This window comes from Thrips palmi, unplaced genomic scaffold (assembly GCF_012932325.1).
Source record: "Thrips palmi isolate BJ-2018 unplaced genomic scaffold, TpBJ-2018v1 HiC_scaffold_16, whole genome shotgun sequence".
In the NCBI taxonomy this organism is placed as follows: domain Eukaryota; kingdom Metazoa; phylum Arthropoda; class Insecta; order Thysanoptera; family Thripidae; genus Thrips; species Thrips palmi.
The window spans coordinates 8,591,423-8,611,947 of NW_023144625.1; the positions used below are offsets into that span (position 1 = coordinate 8,591,423).

Sequence of the window (20,525 nt, forward strand, 5' to 3'; positions counted from 1 at the left end):
GTCCTCTTGGCGAATCGACTGTGAGTGCCGTTCCTCTGTCCTGTTCTACCGCGCTGCCGCCGCTACAGCAAGGAGGCTGGGCGCGCCGGGCGTCTCTGGGAATGACGTGAGTGCCGCTGTTGTTTTGCTTCGCTGACTGATGGCCGGTCCGCGGGGCACAAATAATGCAGGTCTGCACGCCGGAGGTGTGCTGAGGAGGGGGCGGGGGGCAGCAGGGGGCAGGGCGGTGAAATATTGAGGGCCGTGATACAGTTGAAGTGGTGCCCCCTTAGTACGGGGCGGCACGGCGCGGCACGGCGCGGTCCCTGGGGGGTTGGTCCAATTAGCCGTGACGTCGCGCTGCGCGGCGCTGCGTCTGGTCCGTGTCGCAAAGCCCCCCCCCCCCCCCCCGTACCGCCGGTTCACCTTCTGGCCCTTCGGACAGCAGGTCGCTATCCGCCCTTCCCCAGCTCTGCTCCTCCTCCGCCGCCGTCCTCGAGATTTTCATATTCAATCAGGAAGCCAGCCAGGCCGGCGGGGCTGGCCGGGAAAGGTCACGTGGGCCGCCCCGCCCCGCCCCGCCCCGCCTCCCTTCGCCGGCTTTGCAGGCGTTCTTCCAGGCGTTCCAGGCTTTCCAGCCGGGCGGGGACGCGACTGAGATGAGTTCCAGAGAGTTGGGGGGCTTCTTCTTCAGAAAGCGGACGTCGTCTGAGCAACGGCTTCGAGTGGCGTCGGCGGGGCGGCCGCGGCGCGGACCCGACCGGGACCGGGGCGTGGCGACGACGGCGGTAATCAACGCGCCGCGCCCCGTCATCGTCCCGGGGGAAGTCGGTGGGCCGTGCCGGCCGCGCCCGGGCGTGCCGGTGGGGCACATGTGCAGCAAGCTGATTGATAGGCGATAAGGACGGACGACCGCTAATCCCCCAAGGAGGGCCTGGAGCTGGAGCGCGGCGGCTGGAGGCTGCCGGAGCGCTGCTGGAGGCGGCGATACGAACAGCACACACAGCGCCCCGCCACGCCCCGCTATCGCCAGCGAACACGTTACATCTCGGCCCCGCCACGCCCCGCCACGCCCCGCCTCGTGATGAAAAGGAGCGCGACGTTTGATCGATTAGTGACAGCGTGACATTGACATGTGTGTGTGAGGCCGTGCGTGTGTGCGCGCGTGTGTAGGCGGCGGTGGCAAAAAAGGGGGTTGTTTGCTGTTGCCAAACGAGGCGCGGAAAATTGGGCGCACTCGTCCAAAAGTGGCGGGAAAAAGTGGCGCTGGTTTGGTGGTGTCGGCACCACACTGTTACACTGTGAGTGTGTTTTGGTTGGTGTCTTTGCTGAGGTGAGACGCCTTTGCCGCCAAAGGGGCGCGTTTTTTGCACAGATGTCACCTCTCCACCGCGACTCGCGGCACGACGCCACCGGTGCCCTTTTCCCACGACGCGCTGCCCCAGGCCCTGCAGCTCTCGAGGCCCAGAAGGCCCTGAAGGTCGAGGCCGAGGTCGCGCTGAGGTGAAAGCGCGACTTCACCTCGGCGGCGGGGCGGGCACGCAGAGGGCCGGGGCGGGGGCGGCCAAGTTTGCCATTGTGTACGCAGGCCGTGCGGCGAGGCGACCTTCTCCACGTTGGTAGTGGTGTTTGGCGGTGTCGGTGCGAGCGAGCTGATTTTGTTTCGTCCGAGATAATGCCGTTCTCCTCGTCCTCGCGGCACGTCCCGCGGCCCCCCGCGGCCCCTCGCGGATCCGTCACTGTCGAAGCCCCAATTGCATTCTCAAGTGGCTGGCGCGGCCTGGCGGGGGCGGTGCCCGCCGCGCGCCGCCGCGCGTGCCGCAAACGCGCGCTGATGAAGTCGGAGTGCCCCGTAGACTGCAAACGCCTAAATGTTGCTTTACCTTGCGCTATTTATTTTAAAAATTATGCTGCTGTTCCTATTGTTTGCAAATTCGTCCGTATTTATGGTGTGTGCAAAATGTAGGGCTTTGGGTCTCATCTGGTCCGTCTCGACGCCGCGTCGGTTTGCGTGGGGCGTGCGTGCCGACCATTTAGTGGAATCCGTCTGCAGAAGTTTGTCCCTGTCAGATCAGGGCGGGGCGGGAAGGCTTGCCGGCGGGCCGCGCCGCACCGCGCCGCTCGCCCCGGGATAAAATGGGTCGTGAAAAGAAAACGGAGGAAATACTTCTTTGGCGTTGAAAGTTTTGGGTGGAAATGAAGCGGGGGACGTGAGGATTAGCGGTGTAGTCGAGTCTGATTCGCGCCACGCCGAGCACCGCCGAGCACCTCGGACAGAATTCTTCGATGATTACTCTTCCTTCTGCTTCCTCCAGACGTTCGCTCGACGTTCGCCCCGCCCCCTCCCCCTCCACTTTCAAATCTTTGACCCGCTATGGCCGCCACGGCGTGGCGACCAACTTGAGGGAGAGAAAGGCGGAGAGGATGAGAGGAAAACATAACCATCAATTTTTCTTTCATCTCGCTGATGAAACCTTCCCCTGCACAAACTTTGCGGAAAATCTTCGATCATTCATTACGCACTCCTCGGACAAAGGGGGCTTAACTAAGGATGCCGCCGAAACTTGAAGGGAAAGGCAGCGGCGCCGCGGCAGGCCGAGGCAGGCAGGCAGGCCCGCAACTTGGGGCTGCGAAACCCGAAACCCCGAACCCGGCGCCCGAAGCTCTTGCCGGAGCGCCAAAACCCCGGCCGGACGAAGGTGTAGGCAACCGCAACGCACATTGTGCGCGCGACCTCCTTAACGAACAGCCACAAGCAAATGAATATTTCCTCAATGGTTCAAGGCTGCGCCAGCATCAAAAGGGTTGCCAAGGGCTGCCTAGTCCTGGTTGTAATTCCCGCCCCCTCTTTTGGCAACACGGCGGCCACCAGACGGGCAGCTTGTGGCAGACGGGAAAGACGGGGAGGGACGGAGCGGCCGCCGCGGATGTTTTGTCTCCCCGATGCGATGCCATTCGGTTTACGACGGAGCGTCCTGACTGGTCGGACTGGCCGGACCGGGCGAGGATCGCGAGGGGTGAACAGTGGGCCAGAAGACCGGTGGAGGCGGCCAAAACTCTAGACGCGTTTTGAGCTCCAGAGTCGCTAAATGGGACTCGAATCGAACGTGTGACCCCACCAATGGATTGCTCTTCGAACGAGGAATCCATTGGTGGGGTCACACGTTCAGTTCGAGTCCTGCTTAGTGACTCTGGAGCTCAAAACGCGTTTAGAGTTTTTGCCGCCTCCACCGGTCTTCTGGCCCACTGTGCGGCCCTGGCCTCGCCCTTGCCGGCCGGTGGCGGCGGATCAAGCATTCAGCGAGGCGCAAGAAATGCAGCGGAAAAACAAACTGAAAGTGATAACGCGCAGCGTGTCACGACCCCGTGCAGTATTGATGCAGGCGATGCGATGCAGCTGGGCGCAACCAACTGCCCTCGCCCTCGGCCACCCTCGGCCCACACCGCCCTACGACTGCCCTTCAAGCCTCCCTTCCCTTCGGCCCTTCGGCCTGCGCGCCCTCCCGGCAGGGCCCGGCAGGGCGCTCGGATTGAAAGGGGAGGGGAGGCGATAGATTTGAATTTGGACGCGGTTTGCTGTCAGAGCCGAGTTTGGTTCATGAATGCGGGAGCAATGTAGGCCGGGAATGGTGTGTCGGATTGTAGTTCTTGGCAAGTCTTCGGCCGGCACTCGCCCACCTTATCTTGGAGTCCTCGATTTACATACTCCGCGGGCCTTTCTCGACACTTATAATCATCTTTCCGGAAAGTTTTTTTCTCGGAATCTCTCCCGACGCCGGTCCGGGGCTCGGCGGGGCTCGGGGGAGACATGCAGTGAGTGCGTGCACTGCGCAGCGGGGCTGCGGGGGCTGCGGGGGCCTCCTCGCCCCGCAACGCGTTGGGGCGCCCAGCGGCGCCTGCGGTCGGGGAGGGTCGCAGTGAGGCTCTCCCGTTCGGCATCAAAATCCGATTCCTTTAAAGAGAAAGTGGAAGGCCAGCCAGCCAGCGGGCCGCCCTGATGGTAGCGAGGGCTGCCGAGGGCTGCGAACCCCCGACGAGATGGGCCAGCCGAGCCGCTCCGAAGGGTCGCTCTGTCTCTCTCGCACCCCTTGCGGGGCGCCGCGCAGTGCGAGTGAGGCAGACTGCCTGACCGGCCAGGGAGCAAGTGGATGCGGTGCGGCTCGCCGCGCTCCAGCCGCTCCAGTGCGTCCCACTTGCTGCCGGAGTCAGTGTGGTGGCTGAGCAATGGCCTGCGGTGCCCTTTTTCTTGTTTTCCTATTTTTTTCCCGAACCGCGTCACCCTCCCTCCGGTTCACCAGGACAGCGAGGTGGTCGCCTAGACAACCGAGAGTCCAGCGAGCCTGGCCCGGCTTGGCCTGGCCCAGTCAATGACGGCGGCGTTGACGACGACACGTGTGCATCGGTTTTATCGGAGCCTCGATTTCCGATTGCTTACGGCCAATAACAGCAGCAGCCCTGATCGGCCCCGCCCCGCCCCGCGCCTACACTCACTCCACTCGACGAATAATTCCAGCGAATCTTTTATTAACGGCCGGTTGACAGCGCTGTAGACACAGAGAAGGAAAAGCGGCCAATCACACGCCGGGCCATTTTTCACGGCGCAAGTTGTTGTTGGTGTAGTGGCGGTGGAGAGGGAAACACTGTTTCCGGGGTAATGTCCCATTAGGCGGGCCGGATCGACGTCTGACGCGGTGGGCCGTGGTGGGCCGGTGGACCGGCGGACTAGCAGTGGGCCTTCCCCGCCATTTGTCAAACGTCCGTCCGGGCCGCGCGGGCCGTCCGGGCCCCAGGTGCACTCCAATTAAGAATGCAGGCAAATGAGAGTTTGGGCGCCGAGCCGGCAGTGCGGCCAATCTGGTCTGACTGTCGATACACCGGCATAACGCAGCCGCCTCATGCATCATGGATGAGGCGACGCGACGCCTCGGACACGACGGCCACCTCGGCCGGTCTTTGTCCCGCTTGTCGCGGCCGAGGCCGAGTCCCTGGCAGAGTCCCTGGCCGTCGCACAGTGGGCCAGAAGACCGGTGGAGGCGGACAAAACTCTTGACGCGTTTTGAGCTGCAGAGTCGTCAGATAGGACTCGAAACGAACGTGTGACCCCACCAATGGGTTCCTCGTTCCATTGGTGGGGTCACACGCTTGCTTCGAGTCCCATTTAGCGACTCTGGAGCTCAAAACGCGTCTGGAGTTTGGGCCGCCTCCGCCGGTGTTCTGGTCCACTGTGCGTCGGCGTGGCATTCCCGGCGCCGCCCGGTCTGGCCGAGGCCTGGGGCGCCTGAGGCCCTCGGGCGGCGCGCCGCTGGAGCCCCAAAGCCCCAGGAGCAGCTGTGGCGCACAGCCCTCAAAGGGGTGGCGTTGGACACTGCTCCAAACAGAACGGGGGACGTCAAAAAAATAAGTTGGGCCTTCGGGCCTCCGGCTCGGCCTCCGGCTCGGCCTCCGGGCGTCGGGCTTTGGGAGTCTGAAACAAATGGGGCGTTCGTGGGCGAGCCACTTTCCGATTTTGGAGCGCGCTGCGCGCCGCGCCACGCCTCTGCACCGTGGATACCGTGTGCTCGGCGTGTTCGGTGTCTCAGACCTCTTCTGCTAATCCGACCCAATGCCCCGCCAGGCAGTTTGAAAGTTAGTTATAAAGGGCTTAGTGGACTAGAAAGTTAAGTATTTTGCGCGACACGACGACGTCTCCCCGAGGTCGTCGCTTGGGGGATCGCCGGCCTCGCCTCGCCGGCCTCGGTCTCGGCAGCGGGATGACGCGGGTTCGCGTCCCGGCGCTCCGTCATTTCGCGCGGCTTTGCGGCCCTGTGGTGCCCTCTGGCCGACGGGGCCGATGTCAGCGGCCCGGCCAGGCCGAAGCCGGCCATCCCCACTCGCACAATAAAAATGCAAATGTCGGAATCGATTCGGACTGCAATGAGACGGTCTTGCAGTGCAGTCGCCCCGTTTCCCTTCGGGCCCTTCGGTTTGTCTAATCGTGGCGCCCCACTCTGGCCGGCATGGCCGCGGCATGGCTCGGTGAGTCTCCTTCGCGGAATTCGATGTTTGCGCGCGTTCCAGCCGCCTCCAGCCGCCTCCAGCCGCCTCCAGCAGACCGGGGAGTGGGCGGCGGCCACAGCCATCCGCCCGTCTCGAAATGAGAGGGGTGTTTAAAACAATAACACTATTTACATCGCTGTGTACAAAGTTTACCTCCATTGATTCATTTTTCCCTCGCCCCGCTCCACCCCGCCCGCGCGTCTCCCCTCGCCGCCAGCCCGCCGCGCCCTCAGGGAAAATATTTATTCTGGTCGCACAGCAGCAGGCCTCGGCGGGGCCTCGGCGGGCCTCGGCGCGGCTAGGCGTCTCAGGGGGTGGCCACTCGTCAAAACCCCATACATCGCGCCGCGTGAACATGGACTGCGTATTCGTCCTCCTAGCGGCGTATTTCCATCGTCTCGCACCCCATTTTTTCGGACGTAGTTTTTGTACTGGTATCTCAAGACGTCACACAGTGGGCCAGAAGACCGGTGGAGGCGGCCAAAATTCAAGACGCGTTTTGAGCTTCAGAGTCGCTGAATGGGACTCAAACCGAACGTGCGACCACACCAATGGATTCCTCGTTCGGAGAGCTATCCATTGGTGGGGTCACACGTTTGGTTCGAGTCCTGTTTAGCGACTCTGGAGCTCAAAACGCGTCTTGAATTTTGGGCGCCTCCACCGGTCTTCTGGCAAATCCATTGTACGCCACAAGGCCTCCAAGGGCGTCGGCGGTCCGTACTAATGAGAGCTTCGGGGCTGCCGGCCCGTCGGTCCGTCGGCGGGCTCTTCACGCACGAGGTGGCGCCACCCCGCCGCGCCCCGCCCCGCCGATCGGCTCGTCGATACGCGCGGAAACAAGCGGCCCGGAATTGGGGCGCGAAAAAGCGCTGCGATTTGGCGCGTGCTGCGCGTGCTCCGGCAGGAGGGTCTCGGGCAGGAAGCGGCTCAAGCAGCAGCAGCAGCGGCCCGCAAATGGCCGAATCAAATTTTAATTGGCGCTCGCTCCTGCCGCCGTGCGCACTTCCTCGCGTGCTGCATGACCCATTACGGTGTGGTCGGCGGGGCGCCGCGAGAGGGCCCCGGCAGACTGATTCCGAGAGTCGTTTTCGTCGCGGAGTCTCTCTCGCGCATCTAGGGGCGCCCCAGGAGAGCGAGCGAGTCACATCGGGGAATCGGCTCTCCGTCTGCACTGCAGCCACTGCACAGTGGGCCAGAAGACCGTGGAGGGGGACAATTCTAGACGCGTTTTGAGCCCAGGGCGCAAATGAGCCGAATCGAAGTGTGACCATCATGGATTGCTCTTCGCGAGGACCCTATTGGTGGGCACGCTGTCGAGCATTAGCGACTGGAGCTCAAAACGCGTCGAATTTTGTCCGACTCTCCGTCTGGCCACTGCGCACTGCAGACGAGCCCCGGGATGAAAGGCGCTTCCGCCGCTCCGAAATAATGAGTACAATTACAGTGTGTGTCGTGTTGCCCGGGGCGGCGGGCGCTGCAAGATGGCCGTGATTGTGAGTAACTGTCGCCGCGACGGCGACGTGGCGTGGCGGAGGGAGGCACTGACGCGGCGAGGCAGCCAGAATTTGTGTCGCTGACTGATCGCAGTTAATGCCGGCTGCGCCCGGCTGCCTGGGCCCCTCGTGGGGCCGTGGGGCCCGGGGGCGTCGAGCCGAGACGGCGCGGTGCCAGAGGGGGGCAGCAGCCAGGCCGCCAGGCCCAGCCTCTCCAATTAGCTATGAAAACGAATCACTCGTCGACTAGGGTGGCCACGCGGCGCTGCGGTCAACCTTGGCCTTCGCTCGCTAGGCGCGCCCCGCGCCGCCCTCCTCCACGGCGTGAGTGGCAACCCTAAGGTACCCCGGGGCGGCGCGACGCGGCGCTGACAGCCGGCCGGGCGGTGCAAAGGCAAAGGCAAAGCTCCCCTCGCAAAGGCAGCGGGGCGGTAGGGCGGCCAACTCGAACCAAACTAACACGCACTTTATTTTTGGCCTTCAGATTTATGATTATTAGCTTCGTTTTGCGCCGACGCGCCATCCCGTGTCAGGCGGGACGGCGGGGCGGCGGGGCCGGCGGGGCACAGGGCTGCCAACTTGCTGAGGCAAGCGTCGCCCGCACCCCCGCCCCCGACACACACCCTGAGATGCATTTTATCTACTGGAAAATCAGTTGGCAGCACTTTGCAAGTTTGCGGGGTGGGGCCGTAATTCTGGCTGGAGAGCGCAAGGCAGTGCCCTGGCCAGGCAGAGGGCCAGGCCCGCCAGCCCCGCCGCGCCAAGCACGATCAACCATGTAAATGACCGCTAAGCGTTTCCTTTCTGTTTTTTTCGCTCTCTGTCTTTGCCTGTCTGTCTGTCCACCCCCTGCGAGTCCGTCCGTCCGACCGTCTGCTCGATCCACTGTCAACTGTTTTCGTTGATGCCCGCGGGAAATTCAAACCGTGGGGTGGGGGGATTGGCTGGGCTTAGGGCGGGCGGCGCGGGGCGGCGCGGGGCTGTGTGCCGAGGGGTGGGGAAACGGGAAAACAAACAGGACGGCGGGAAAAAATAAACACGTGAGTGCGTACACGAACACGCATCCGCACGCCGCGGCCGCCGCGGCCGCCGCCACGGCCCACTTGAGTGCTGTGCTCACTCCGTCCAAACTTTCTCATTCTTCCCGCCCAAACAGAGCAAGCAAATAACCTGCCAAATAAAATGACGAGCTGGGCCTGCCGGCCGCGACCCTTCGCTCTCTGTCTCTCTGTCTGTCTGTCTGTCTCTCTGCTCTCCTCTCTCTCTCTGTCTCTCTCTCTCTCTCTCTCTCTCTCTCTCTCTCTCTCTCTCTCTCTCTCTCTCTCTCTCTCTCTCTCTCTCTCTCTCTCTCACTCTCCGACCCTCTTTATCTCTGTCCTGCCGTCTCGAAATTTGGTGACCGAGACCGAAATCAATCCCACGACGTGAAATGTGTTCCTCTGCTCCATCCCGCGAGCTCGTCAACAATACGAAAGAAGCCGGGAGCTTACACGGCCCTTTTGCTTTTCTTGTTTGCAGGTAGTGTACCAGACGGAGTGGCGGGGCTCCGCCGGGCTCCGCCTTGGCTGAGCCGCAGTCGCGTTGGGTGAGTGCGTCTGGGCGTCTCGACGGCATCACCGGGGCGGCGATCACCACCACCACGCGGGGCGCGCGGGACGTCTGCCGCGACAAGCTTTTTATTTCCGGTCTTTGACCTCCGACAATATCATTTTAGAGCGGGGCGGGGCGGGGGGCGCGCTGCCGCCAGTATGGAGCAACAGCGCACACCATCCCCCGCCCCTCTTTGCTTGGAGAGGAGAGGTCTTATCTTGCTGTTTGAGGGTCCTCTCCGTCCATGCATCACGTAACGCTGATGCGTCGCTAACCTGGATCTTGTTGTTGTTGCTGCTGCTGCTTTTTAGTGAAATACTACTGCCACAATGTTGCCTCGCCGAAGGGCGAGGGGAGGGTTTTTTCCCGAGAGTGCGGCCACTATCTGCGCTGGCCTTTTCGAATGTCCGGCTTCCGTGCCGCGAGCTCTCGAAGGCTTTCCTTGAAATAGAGTCTTCTTGCGGCTAATGGATTGACTCCAGCGACGCTACCGAAGAGAGGAGGAAGAAGCAGGAGGAGAAGAAGGAAGAGGAGGAGGAAGACAATCACGGACGTAGCAGGAAGAGGACGGCGACGAATGACAGCTGAAGAGGACCAGGATGACTGAGCCAGAGAAGGCAAGTGGGTGGATGAACGAAGAGAGACTCGTTCTAACGCTGTTGCATTCAGCTTGGAGGGGCCCCTTCCAGTGTACCGCCACGACACGAATCGCTCCTGCCTCGCCGCCGCACCGTTCCAGACAACCTGTCCAGGGCCGCGCGGCATCCAGGCAATCCTCTTTCCGTCTGCAAGAAGAAAGTAAAGTCACCCACCCGTCGTCTGGCGCGGCTGGCCGAGCGGGCGAGTGAGCCAGTCTGCGGCGGGGCTCGCAGTAAAGTCACCTACGACCGTCGCGCCTCGCTGCGGTGCGGGGCGGTGCGGGGCGGCGCGGAGTGCTCTCTGCTCTCGCGAAGGGGCTTCATTGCTTCCAGCCGAGTAAAAACGGGGGCGGCGCGCGGATTTCTCTGGAATTCTCTCTGTGACTCGCCGCCGTGTGGCTGCCGGCTACGCGGCGTCAGCGCGACCCGGGGCGCTGACGGACATCACCGGGGCCATCGCTCGGCACGTGCGCTCCAGCGTGGCTCCAGCGTGGCTCCAGCGTGGCTCCAGCGTGGCTCAGCGTGGCTCCAGCGTGGCTCCAGCGTGGCTCCAGCGTGGCTCCAGCTTCGAGAGGTACCGACCTGGTTGGTATGCAAACGCCGCTGCCGCCGCTGCCGTGCCGCGCTGCCGTGCGCCGGGCCGGTCCACCTCCCGGGGGCATTGGGCACTGCCAGGCACTGCCAGCCAGACCGGTCGTCGGCCGAGGGAGGGGGGGGGGGGCGGGCTCGTTCCGAACGGTCATCCTGTCTCTGTCGCGCTCGCGGGGCGGCGTGGCGGCGGCGTGGCCCGTGAGACAGAGAGCACCGCCCTCCGGAACCACCCGGCCGGGCCGCCTGCAGGGAGAGGGAGCGCGGGGCGGCGCGGGGCGGCTTCGCAAACTGAATTGAAATTAAAATGGAGCCGTCCATGCAAATGATGACGAGGAATGTGTTTTGCTTAGGCTGCTGCTTCGTGCGCGTTACCAATGAATGCTGCTTTGCACACCGGCCCGCCCGTCGGCCCGCCGGCGTGTCTGTTTGGGTGCGAATTCAGGTTTTGGAACCCACATGTCAAGCAGAAAGGAACGAAATTCCGTTTGGCACTCTTTATTTTTTTTGTCAGGTGTGGTGTGGAAACCTGGCTCACCTTTTCTTGGCGCGAGAAGAAAGAAACTCGCGCTGCGAAAGGAGAGAGAATATTTTTTTTCTTATCCGAGAGGGCGCTGTGGTGGCGGCGCGGTTCGAGGCAAGGGAGAGAAAAATGCATTCCTTGCACTCCCCAACCCGCCGCGCCCCGCCCCGCCCTCGCCCTCCGTTACTTCAACACGTCTGCATGTGTGTCTTACATGGAATCAAGCCTTTCCCGCCCCTCCATTTGTCTCTCGAATCTAATACACAAACTCGGGGTGCGGGCAAAACAGAGAGTGAAACGCGGAGAGGGAAAGCAGAGCGTTGCCTGAGTCGTAAAAGCAGAGCAGAGGTTGCGTTCACCTGTTTGCTGTGGCGGCGGCCCGAGTACGGCTTCACATCAAAATTCCATTTTCTGCCTCGTGCGTGTTTATGGACGCGGCCGCGGAAACCCCGCGAGTCTGTCTGCCTTTCTCCAGAGTGATGGAGGCTGTAAATAAGGCGGCTGGCTCTTTTGTGGGTTTGCCAGCGTTTTGTGGGTTTGGTTCGGGGCCGGGGTTCGGAGCGCGGCGGAGTGGAGGCGCAGGCGGGGTGACGCTGCGCTGCCAGGCCTCTGCATCATCATGACGCATTGCATTGGGATTAGCGCGTGTCGCGTGCGTGCCGCGATGCGATCACGGGGCCGTGGGCCATGGCAGGGCAGGGCAGGGCAGGGCCGGGCAGGGCCACTGGCGGCCTGGCGGGGTCACTGGTTCATCGCCGGCGGCGGCGATAGGCACGCACGCGGCGCGCGGCGGCACGGCGCACGGCGGCGCGACGCCGGCGACCCCTAGCGGCCGCGGCTGGAGCCGACGCGCTGCCGCCGCCGCGCCGCCACCACCACCGCGACTGCTTGGCTGCTTCGGGTCGCACCCCATGGTGCCTACGGCCTAGCGGGGTGGAGCGGCGCGGCGGCGCGGCTCGGCAGGACTCAGTGCCGAGCGAGGCGGCGTCCGGACTGCACGCACAGGGACGCCCCGCGCGAGAGGCGAGACGAGCCGAGCCGCGGCGACGGAGAGCCGAGCCGAGCCACAGCGAGCCGAGCCAGGCCACTCCGCGGTCGATACGGAGGCTGCGCGGGCCGCGAGCTGCGCGCACGGCGGCGCTGGGCTGCGCAGCGATCGGACATTGCCGACTGGGAGAGCGAGCCGCGCTGTGCCTCCCACAGTGACGTGACGCGGACGTGACCAAGTGACGAGTGCCGTGTGCGAACCCCCCGAGGATTACGCCGTGCAAGAGGAACGCTGTCAACTCCTTCAGTGGTGTGCATCCCGATGACTCGGTTCACCCGGACGGACGGTGTTGGTGCTGTGTTTGTTTTGTGTCTGTGCGACGGTCGGCTGTCACTCTGGGTGTGTGTTAGTTGTGTCATGTCACTGCGGAGCCTGAAGCTAGTCTCGAGGTAACACCGTTTTGGCGTTGAAACGGCCTTCGGCGTTTTGTGTTTTGAATCATTCCTGGACGCAACAAGCGATGGCAGTGTTTGGTTCACTTCGGCTGAACCACCGGCAACCATGACTGAACTAGCCGGGCCCCGCGGCCAGCCTCACGGCCAGCCAACGTCATCCCTGCAGACGGACTGGGCGCAACAACAAACTTGCCGCAACAATCTCAATTAAAACAAATTCCGAGGTGGCTGTTTGGTCCAGGACCGTCCTGGACGGGCGGACGGCCAATACGGCTTGATGGATGACAACGTGGTCGTCGCCGCGTGCACCGCGTCTGATTAATGGTGGTCTTGGTTACCAACACTGGAGCGGCTCCTAAAGACCGCGCGACAATTCATTATTCCCTACCCGGCCGCAAACCGTGCGGTGGCCCGGAAACGGAGGAGAGGATCGCTTTGTTTTAAAACTGTTTTCCTCTCTCCGCCGTCGGGGGTCGCGAGGGGGTCGTGGGATTCCCTGGGCGCTCCGATTGGGTCGTCTGGCTCTTATCTCGCGTGTTGAAGGCGGCTGTGGCAGGGTGGTCACACACACTGTCGTCCTCTCTCTCTCACACACACACACACACCCGCAGGCGCCGACGCTGAGGCCGAGCCCACGGCGCGGTCTGCCCATGACGAAGGCCCTCCTCTCGGAGGCACGGCGGCACGATGTCGTGGCGGAGTGGCCTCGGCCGGGGGTGTCACGCAGCCAGTGGAAAAGACGGCCCCGGAGAGCCGCAGTGCCCCGCCAGTGGCCGGAGTGTATGCAAATAAAGGATCGATTGGCGCGGCGAAGGCAGGACGAAGGCAGGGCGACGACGCCGCGCCTTGTCACCGCCCTGTGTCACAGCCCCTTCCCTCGGCCGCGCCTCCTCGCTCCATGGAGGGCCGTACCGTATTGGGAAATATAAAGAAACGGCCTCGAAAGGGCGGGCGAGAGAGCCCCGCGCTTGCTACGCCACGCGGGGGACAAAAGCGCGAAAGCGGAGGCGCGTGGGAGTCGAACCCAGGACGCCACGCCGCTACGGGGCGAGTACCCGTCGGGCGCCTGCCGGACGCCGGACACCTGCCGCCGGACACCGGTGCGCGGCGGGCGGGCCTACCCGGAGCCTCGCAGGCGCGCTGGCGCCGACCGTGCGTGCAGCGCGTGTCTTGTCAGTGTAGTCGCCGGCGGCGCGCAGCGGGCGGCCGCGCTGATGAACGCAGTCTAAATGATATAACAATCACTGTTTATGAGCGGGGCGGGCGGGGCGGCCGAGCCAGAATGCGGCCAGCAGGACGGCGCCTCGTCGGCTCGCGCATGCACTCATACACTGTGGCCGCGCTCTGTCTCCCTCACGCCCATACGGCAGGCCCCACGAGTGCGAGAGAGACGGACTGCTCGCCGCGCTGGCTGGCGGTAATCGCTGGAGATTTATACGCAGTCGGCGCCCGCTTCGATAAGCCGGAATCCCAGTCCGTGATGATGATGGACCGACGGCCGCGCCGCTCGCCGACGCCACTGCTTCCGCGGCGCCGTTTTATTTACCGAACGGCTATTTCCGGCCGGCCAGGGCAGTGCAGGCTGCAGTGCAGGGCGCCCCGATGCGCACCCCACACTGCCAGCGCGGCGCGGTGCACCGGGATGCACTTTGGACCGGCGCTGACTGAAGCCGAACGCCGCCCAAGGCCTGTCTCTGTGTGTGTGTGTGTGTTGTGTGTGTGTGTGTGTGTGTGTGTGTGTGTGTGTGTGTGTGTGTGAGCGTGCGGGAGCGAGGTAGCCGGAGATGAAACTCTGAAAGTGTCCCGAGCTAGAAAGGGCAAGGCGAGAGGGCCGGAGAGGGCCGCCCCCTGTTTAGAGTGGCGTTGGACCGCAGCGAGGGGAACCCTCTACCTCTCTCTCGCTCTCTCCTTCCTTTGTTTCCACTTCCTCTCGTCCCCTCTTATTTATTATTATCGTCATTATTATTGCCATTGTCCACGCACGCACACACGCAGACGTCGCGGCGGCCTTTTTGGCTCGGCTCATGTAAAATGAAACGAAACAATGTGCGTACACGGCAGGCCGCGGCAGGCCGGCCGTGGTGACCGCGGACCTCTCTGCTCCGGGTCGCGTCCTCGCCGACCGCGGCAAGCGGCGGACGAAAAGGATAAACAAGGAAAAAGTGGAGAGCGATGATGAAAGTGTGTCTGCGTGGCGTTCGCTCTGGTTAATGGAACATCAAACACTTTGGAGGGACAATCAAACGCGGAACGCGCGGCGGTTCGGTATTATGATGTAAATAAAAGGACGGCTGTCCATTACGCCGGCAAAGCCGCGGGGCTGCCGGGTCGTCACGTCTACGCGCGCGGCCGGCCAGCCAGGCAGCCAGGCAGCCAGCCAGACAGACAGACAGACAGACAGACAGACAGACAGGCAGACAGACAGACAGACAGACAGACAGACAGACAGACAGACAGACAGACAGGCAGCCAGCCAGCCAGCCAGCCAGCCAGCCAGCCAGCCAGGAAGCGCTTCACGGGGGGATTTCATACCGAATTTATCCCCGGCTCAGGTGGCGCGACGCGAGGAGCGACTACCCTGGCGGTGCTGCGAGGCCTCTCGCCGGAGTGGCTAGGGCTGGAGGGCCCGTTAAATGGTCCAATAATAATAATATACAGTTATTAACCATCAACATTTTCCAGGAGTCGTGTTTTTTTATGAACATGTAAACCGTGCGCCAGCTTCTCCTATCTCCACTTTTTCTCGTCGTCTCTCTCTCTCCTTGCCGTCCTCCATCCCCGGCCTTCGTGAGTAATGGCCCTCATGCCAATATAGACGCCCCGCAGTAAAGCCGTCATCGACACGGCGTTTGTTATTCCTGAGGTGTGGAGATGGGACCGTTGGACCCCCTCCCCCTGCCCCCGCGGGGCCCCGAATGCCCCCTGCCCTGCCCTGCCGCACAAAAAGGGCAGTCGCGAGCAGCATCTGGATAAGGCACGGCGCCGAGGCCGTCACCGAGGCCGTCACCGAGGCCGTCACCGAGGCCGTCACCGAGGCCGTCACCGAGGCCGTCACCGAGGCCGTCACCGAGGCCGTCACCGAGGCCGTCACCGAGGCCGTCACCGAGGCCGTCACCGAGGCCGTCACCGAGGCCGTCACCGAGGCCGTCACTGAGGCCGTCACCGAGGCGAGCACACCGTCGTCGCCCAGGTGCTTCGCGTGGCGTGGCGTGGCGTGGCGTGCCGTAGCGCTGGTATCGATTCCAAAAACCTGTTGCCAGCTGCAGCTTTTGCAGCTTGCATTAGTGAGGCATCTGTGCCGTGCCGCGCCGTGCCGCGCCGTGCCGCGTTAATTGACGGTCCGCGATCACGCTCGCTGCATAACGCACGGCGCGGCGCACGCGACATCGACCGGACGGACTGGGCGCGACGCGGCGCGACGCGGCGACGCGGTATTGGCAGGGCGGACCTTCGCCACCGGCCGACACGGCACTCGCTACTTTGTTGCGGAGCCGAGTGCAGCCGAGTGGCGAACCCGCTGCGTCGTGACTCGCACTTTATTAGCCCCACTAGAGTGCCTGCCCGGCCGGCCGGCCTGCCAGCGCCTTCTGGGAGTCCTCACCGAGACGACGCTCTCGTCCTCGTGCCGGTGACGCACCGCCAGGCAGGCCGTGCCCGAGGCGTGCCCGGGCCGCGCATTCAACAAGTCACCGTAAAAATGGCGCCGCCTGGCACCCACACTGGCACCCGGTCCGCCGTCGCGTTTTTACCCGGGGCTCATTTTTCAGTGCGGTGGTGGCGGGGAAGGGGCGGCGGTGGGGTCGCCGTCGTGGGTCGCCGTCGACGGCCTCCTCATGCATGCGTTAGCGCACGCTTTGCCGCCAATCAACCGACGCCCCTCCGGTCGGTCCTTATCATCGCCAGTATCTCTCTCCTCCTCCCCCTCCCCTCCCTCCCTCTGCCGCCACCCCGGCAGGGCGGACCGTTCCCCTAATCCTTCATCCGGTCCTTTTTCGTAATTTGGCGTGTAGGCGCGGCGGCGCTGTGCCGCGGGAGTCTCAGACGACGACGCCCGCGATAAGGCAGCCTCTGGAAGCTCCAGTCGCTCCAGCCGCTCCAGCCAGCCTCCCTGGCTCCAGCAGTGGCGCAGCGCAGCACGGCCTAATCCTGGAGTAAAACTGGGAAAGCGGTGGTGGGAACGGGCGGCGTTTAGAGGGGCTTGTTTGCAGGGGTTGCAGCGGGGGTGGTGGGGGCACGGCCATGGGCGAGGCCATGGGCGCGGCCGGCACGGGGTGGCGTCATCCCCCGAAAACACAAACAGATTCATGACGCGTGAAGGGCGGGCCATTAGCAAACCCCACGCACTTCTTAAATCACATCTGACGCGCCCAAAGTGAGTCCCGCCTTAGTTTTTTTTTTTCCCACCAGCTTTTTTCTCTCTTCCTCGCACCCCTTCTCCATCCTTTTCGCGGTGTCTTGCGCCACTCCGGAAGCACTTTGTCATGATGCCACAGTGTGGGATGAAAGCTGGCCAAGGATTCGCGAATCACGCTGTATATTAAGGGGATCGAGTGGCGCGCGGTGCGGTGCGCGTGAGCGAGCCGGCAAAGCGAAGCGACGAGGACGGCGACGACGCACAGTGGGCCAGAAGACCGGTGGAGGCGGCCAAAACTCTAGACGCGTTTTGAGCTCCAGAGTCGCTAAATGGACTCGAACCGAACGTGTGACCCCACCAATGGATTGCTCTCCGAACGAGGAATCCATTGGTGGGGTCACACGTTCGCTTCGAGTCCTGCTTAGCGACTCTGGAGCTCAAAACGCGTCTAGAGCTTTGGCCGCCTCCACTGGTCTTCTGGCCCACTGTGCGACGGCCGCCGCGACTCGCTTCATCTGGGATTCGCGCCCCGCCCCGCCCCGCAGCCCCGCCCATTAAAATGCAATGCAATGCTGCGTCACGGAAAGGAATTTCCATTTTTGGCTGATTGCCTGGCCGCGCCGCGCCGCGAGAGCGCTGCGGGGAATGGATGGCGCGGCGTGGCTCAGGCAGGTAGCGCCTGCTCCGTGGAGCGTGCGCCGGTTCCTCCCCGGGTTCAAATACCCCCCGGCCCCGGCGTGCAAAAACCATTTCTTTTTTGCTTCTTTTTTGTCTTTTTTTTGCGCGCTGCAGGTTTAAAGCCAGCGTGTCGTTCTCGCCCCTATGCAAATTGTACAGCCAAGGAGGTTGCCTGCCTCCCCGCCGTGCCTCCGCCCCTGCCCGGGGCCCGCTCACCTTGACTGCGGCGTCGCTGTGCGTCGCGGCGCCCCGTGAAAAAGGGCACAGATAAATAAGGGCCGTCGCGGCGGAGGAGCGAGAGAGGGGAGGGGGTAGAGTGCGACGCACTGCTTTGCGGCGGCTGTGCGCGCAGCAGCGCGTAGGGAGGGGGCCTGCTGCACGCATGCGGGTGTGCAGTGCAGTGCGGTGCCTTGCAGTGCCCAGTGCAGTCCGCTTGTCCCCTGGAATCTCCATGCACGTCGCCTCTGTCCTCGTCGGACCCGGCCGCGGCGTCCTTCCCGTTTCCCCGCGATTGACTGGTGTAGTCACTCCGCCGGTTCGCCACTCTGCGGCGGCGAAGTGCCGAAAAGGAGAGCGGGGCGCTAATGAAATACTCGAGGCCCTCACCGCGGTGCTGGGCCTGGGCCCTACTCGGCCCTACTCGGCCCTACTCGGCGAGGTGAGGAGGAGGAACACAAGAGGAGTGCTCTCGGGGCTTAGCTCTTTTGGGCGTGCCGCGTCGTCCCACTTCTCCTCCTCCTCCTTCTTCTCTCCGTGGCCCTGCCGTCGGCATTGGTCTCATTGAGGAAAAAAGTGGGAGGAGAAAGGGCCTGGTCGGCCCCGGTCGGCCCTGCTGCAAATAATGAAAGCAGGGCGATCGTCACCTCGGGCCTACTGGTGCCTCCCCACCCCCTACTGCGCCCCGCCCCGCCCCCCCCACCCCCCCCCGCCCCACCCCACCCCGCCAGCAGGCTGCTCTTGTACTGTGTCGCCGGTCCGGTTTCCAAGGCAGATACTGTTTCTTTTTCGCTCGTCGTCGTTTGCTCCTTTCCAGTCCTTTCGCCGTTTCCCGCGCCCCGGAATGCCGAATCCCCTTCCCGCCCGCCTCGCGCCCCACAGTGTGCACACTCGCCGCCTTTTCTTGTTGTTGTTGTTGTTGTTTGTTGTTGTTCGGCCCCGCTCCCCACCTTGGCGTCCAACAACAACAACAAGGTGCCCCTCTGCAATGACTACGCGCTGAATAAGTGAAGAGCCTCCGGTCAGCCGTGGGCGCGGGGGCGGCGGGGGCGGGGCGGGGCGGGGCGGGGCGGGGCGGGGCGGGGCGGCCAGACGGCACACCACGGCGGCGAGGCGAGGCGGGGCGGCCGGGGTCGCGGCTCCACTCCACTCTCGGCGGGCCCAGCAAACTAAGTGGCCGGTGGCTCTATTATTCTTGAAGCTGGCTGCCAGCCCTGCCTGCCTGCCTGGCCGCGGAGGCCGTTTTCGCCACGGCGGCCGTGGCGCGCAGTTTGGCTGCATAATTTCCCCCCGGCTGCCTCACAAACACGGCAGTGTCCTGGCAAAACACGAGACTGTTTTGGCGGTGTAGCGGTTGACCGGCTGCAGCGGAGCGTCTGTCCGCCGGGCGCCCGGTCGTCGCGTTCGTGGGTCCAGTGGAGGCACCATTAGACTAATTGCGGCGTGAAGCGGGGAACGCGAAGCAACGCGAAGCGAGCCAAGCCCCCGGTCGCCGCTGCGCAGTGCTTCGGTTGTCAAAACACGGCGGCCGGGACGCGCTGCGACGAGTCGGGCCGGGCGAGTTGGACGGGCCGTGTCAGCCCGCCCCTCGCCGGGCAGGGCTGGACTGGTTCCTTGGTTCCCGCTCTCGCGGATCAGAAAGACGGTGGATTCCGTGAAGAAGCAGTCTTTGCTGCTTCGCTCCTGCAGGCTGCTCCCGAGCAGTGCTCACACCGCTTGGGGTGCGAGAGAGACAGAGAGAGACGGAGCGACGAAAGCGGAGTCAGTCGGCCGCTCCAGGTGCTCCAGGCTCCAGCCTCGGCTCCAGCTAAGCCGCGGCGGGAAGGTGCACTTGTCGGCTCGATTAGTTCCCAGCCGAGCGATTCCGAAGGGTGTTCCCGTCTCTCTCGCACCCCCACGCCACCCCGCGGGGCAGAGAGCGGCGCAGAGAGACGGAGCGACTGTTTGGAATGTTCTCCAGCGCGGCTCGCTCCGGGGGCACCTCGGGGATTGCCGCCGCGCCACGCCGCGCTGTCCTTGGCGCGTCTGTTTTGAATCCCCCGCCGTTTTCCGCACCGCCGACTCCTCACCTGCCCCGCGCCCTCCGTCATGTCACGCGGGACTTTCCCGGAGCAAAAGGGGCCGTATTTTATTTCCCCGGGTCAACTTTTGGCGCCGAGTGCGGCAGTGCGGGGGGGCGGGGCGGAGAGGAGGCACCCCGGGGGGTCACATGTGGAAGTGTCAGCGTGGAGCGCGCTAGGGGGGGCTGGGGATGAGACGGGCAAAAACTAAGCTCAAGGTATAATATTTGATCGCCCTCCGTGCTTGCTCCACACACGCACTCACACACACACACACACCCCTTATCTTTGCGGCTGCTGGCTGGCGCTGCTCTCCCGTTCTTATCCCTGTCCTCTCTCTCTCTCCCTCTTGCTGCCCGTGTCTATCGTTGTCTTCTTCCTCACCTTCTCGGATTACATATCTTTGTGCTATCGCCGCCCCCGCCCCGCCCCGCCGCCGCCGTCCGACCCCTCTTGAGGGAGGCCATCTGACCGTCTGTGTGTCTGCGCGCCCGGAAGGGTTGCCTCTATCGGATCGAACGCCAGCCTTGCTCCGGCCACGATGCTGTGGTGGTGCAGCGCGCTGTTTTTCCCGATGGTAGCGCGCCCCTTGGTGATTTCCGTTCGGTCCGACGGTGGTGGCTGCAGGCGCGGACAGCCCAGCCCAGGTCGTTATGCTGCACAGCGAGGCTGGCGAGGCTAGCGAGGCCGCCGCATCCCGTGGGATGCAGCCACAGTATCGGGTGGCTCCTCCCAGGCTGATTAGCGTCTGGCCCTCCAGGCGCAGGGTTCCCGGGCTGGGGCCCCGCCGGACCCCGTCACTGGACCGCTGCAGCGCCACCAAGCCGGCGAAGCTGCCCCTCTTTCTGGCAGTGTGGCTGCACAGTGTGGTTTGCGTGAGGCCATCAGGGACACATGTGGGCGCCGCGGTGGCCGGCGTGGCTGTCG

General features: G+C 63.7%; 1 protein-coding gene across 1 annotated transcript in view; it reads left to right on the top strand.

Annotated features, from left to right (window-relative positions):
• Positions 1–11,962: 11,962 nt before the first annotated feature.
• Positions 11,963–20,525, top strand: part of LOC117643067 (teneurin-a-like) — a gene marked incomplete at its 3' end in the record, with an annotated part of 38,160 nt that continues 29,597 nt past the window's right edge. The window contains exon 1 of the mRNA XM_034381720.1: positions 11,963–12,144. The remainder of the gene's footprint in view (positions 12,145–20,525) is intronic.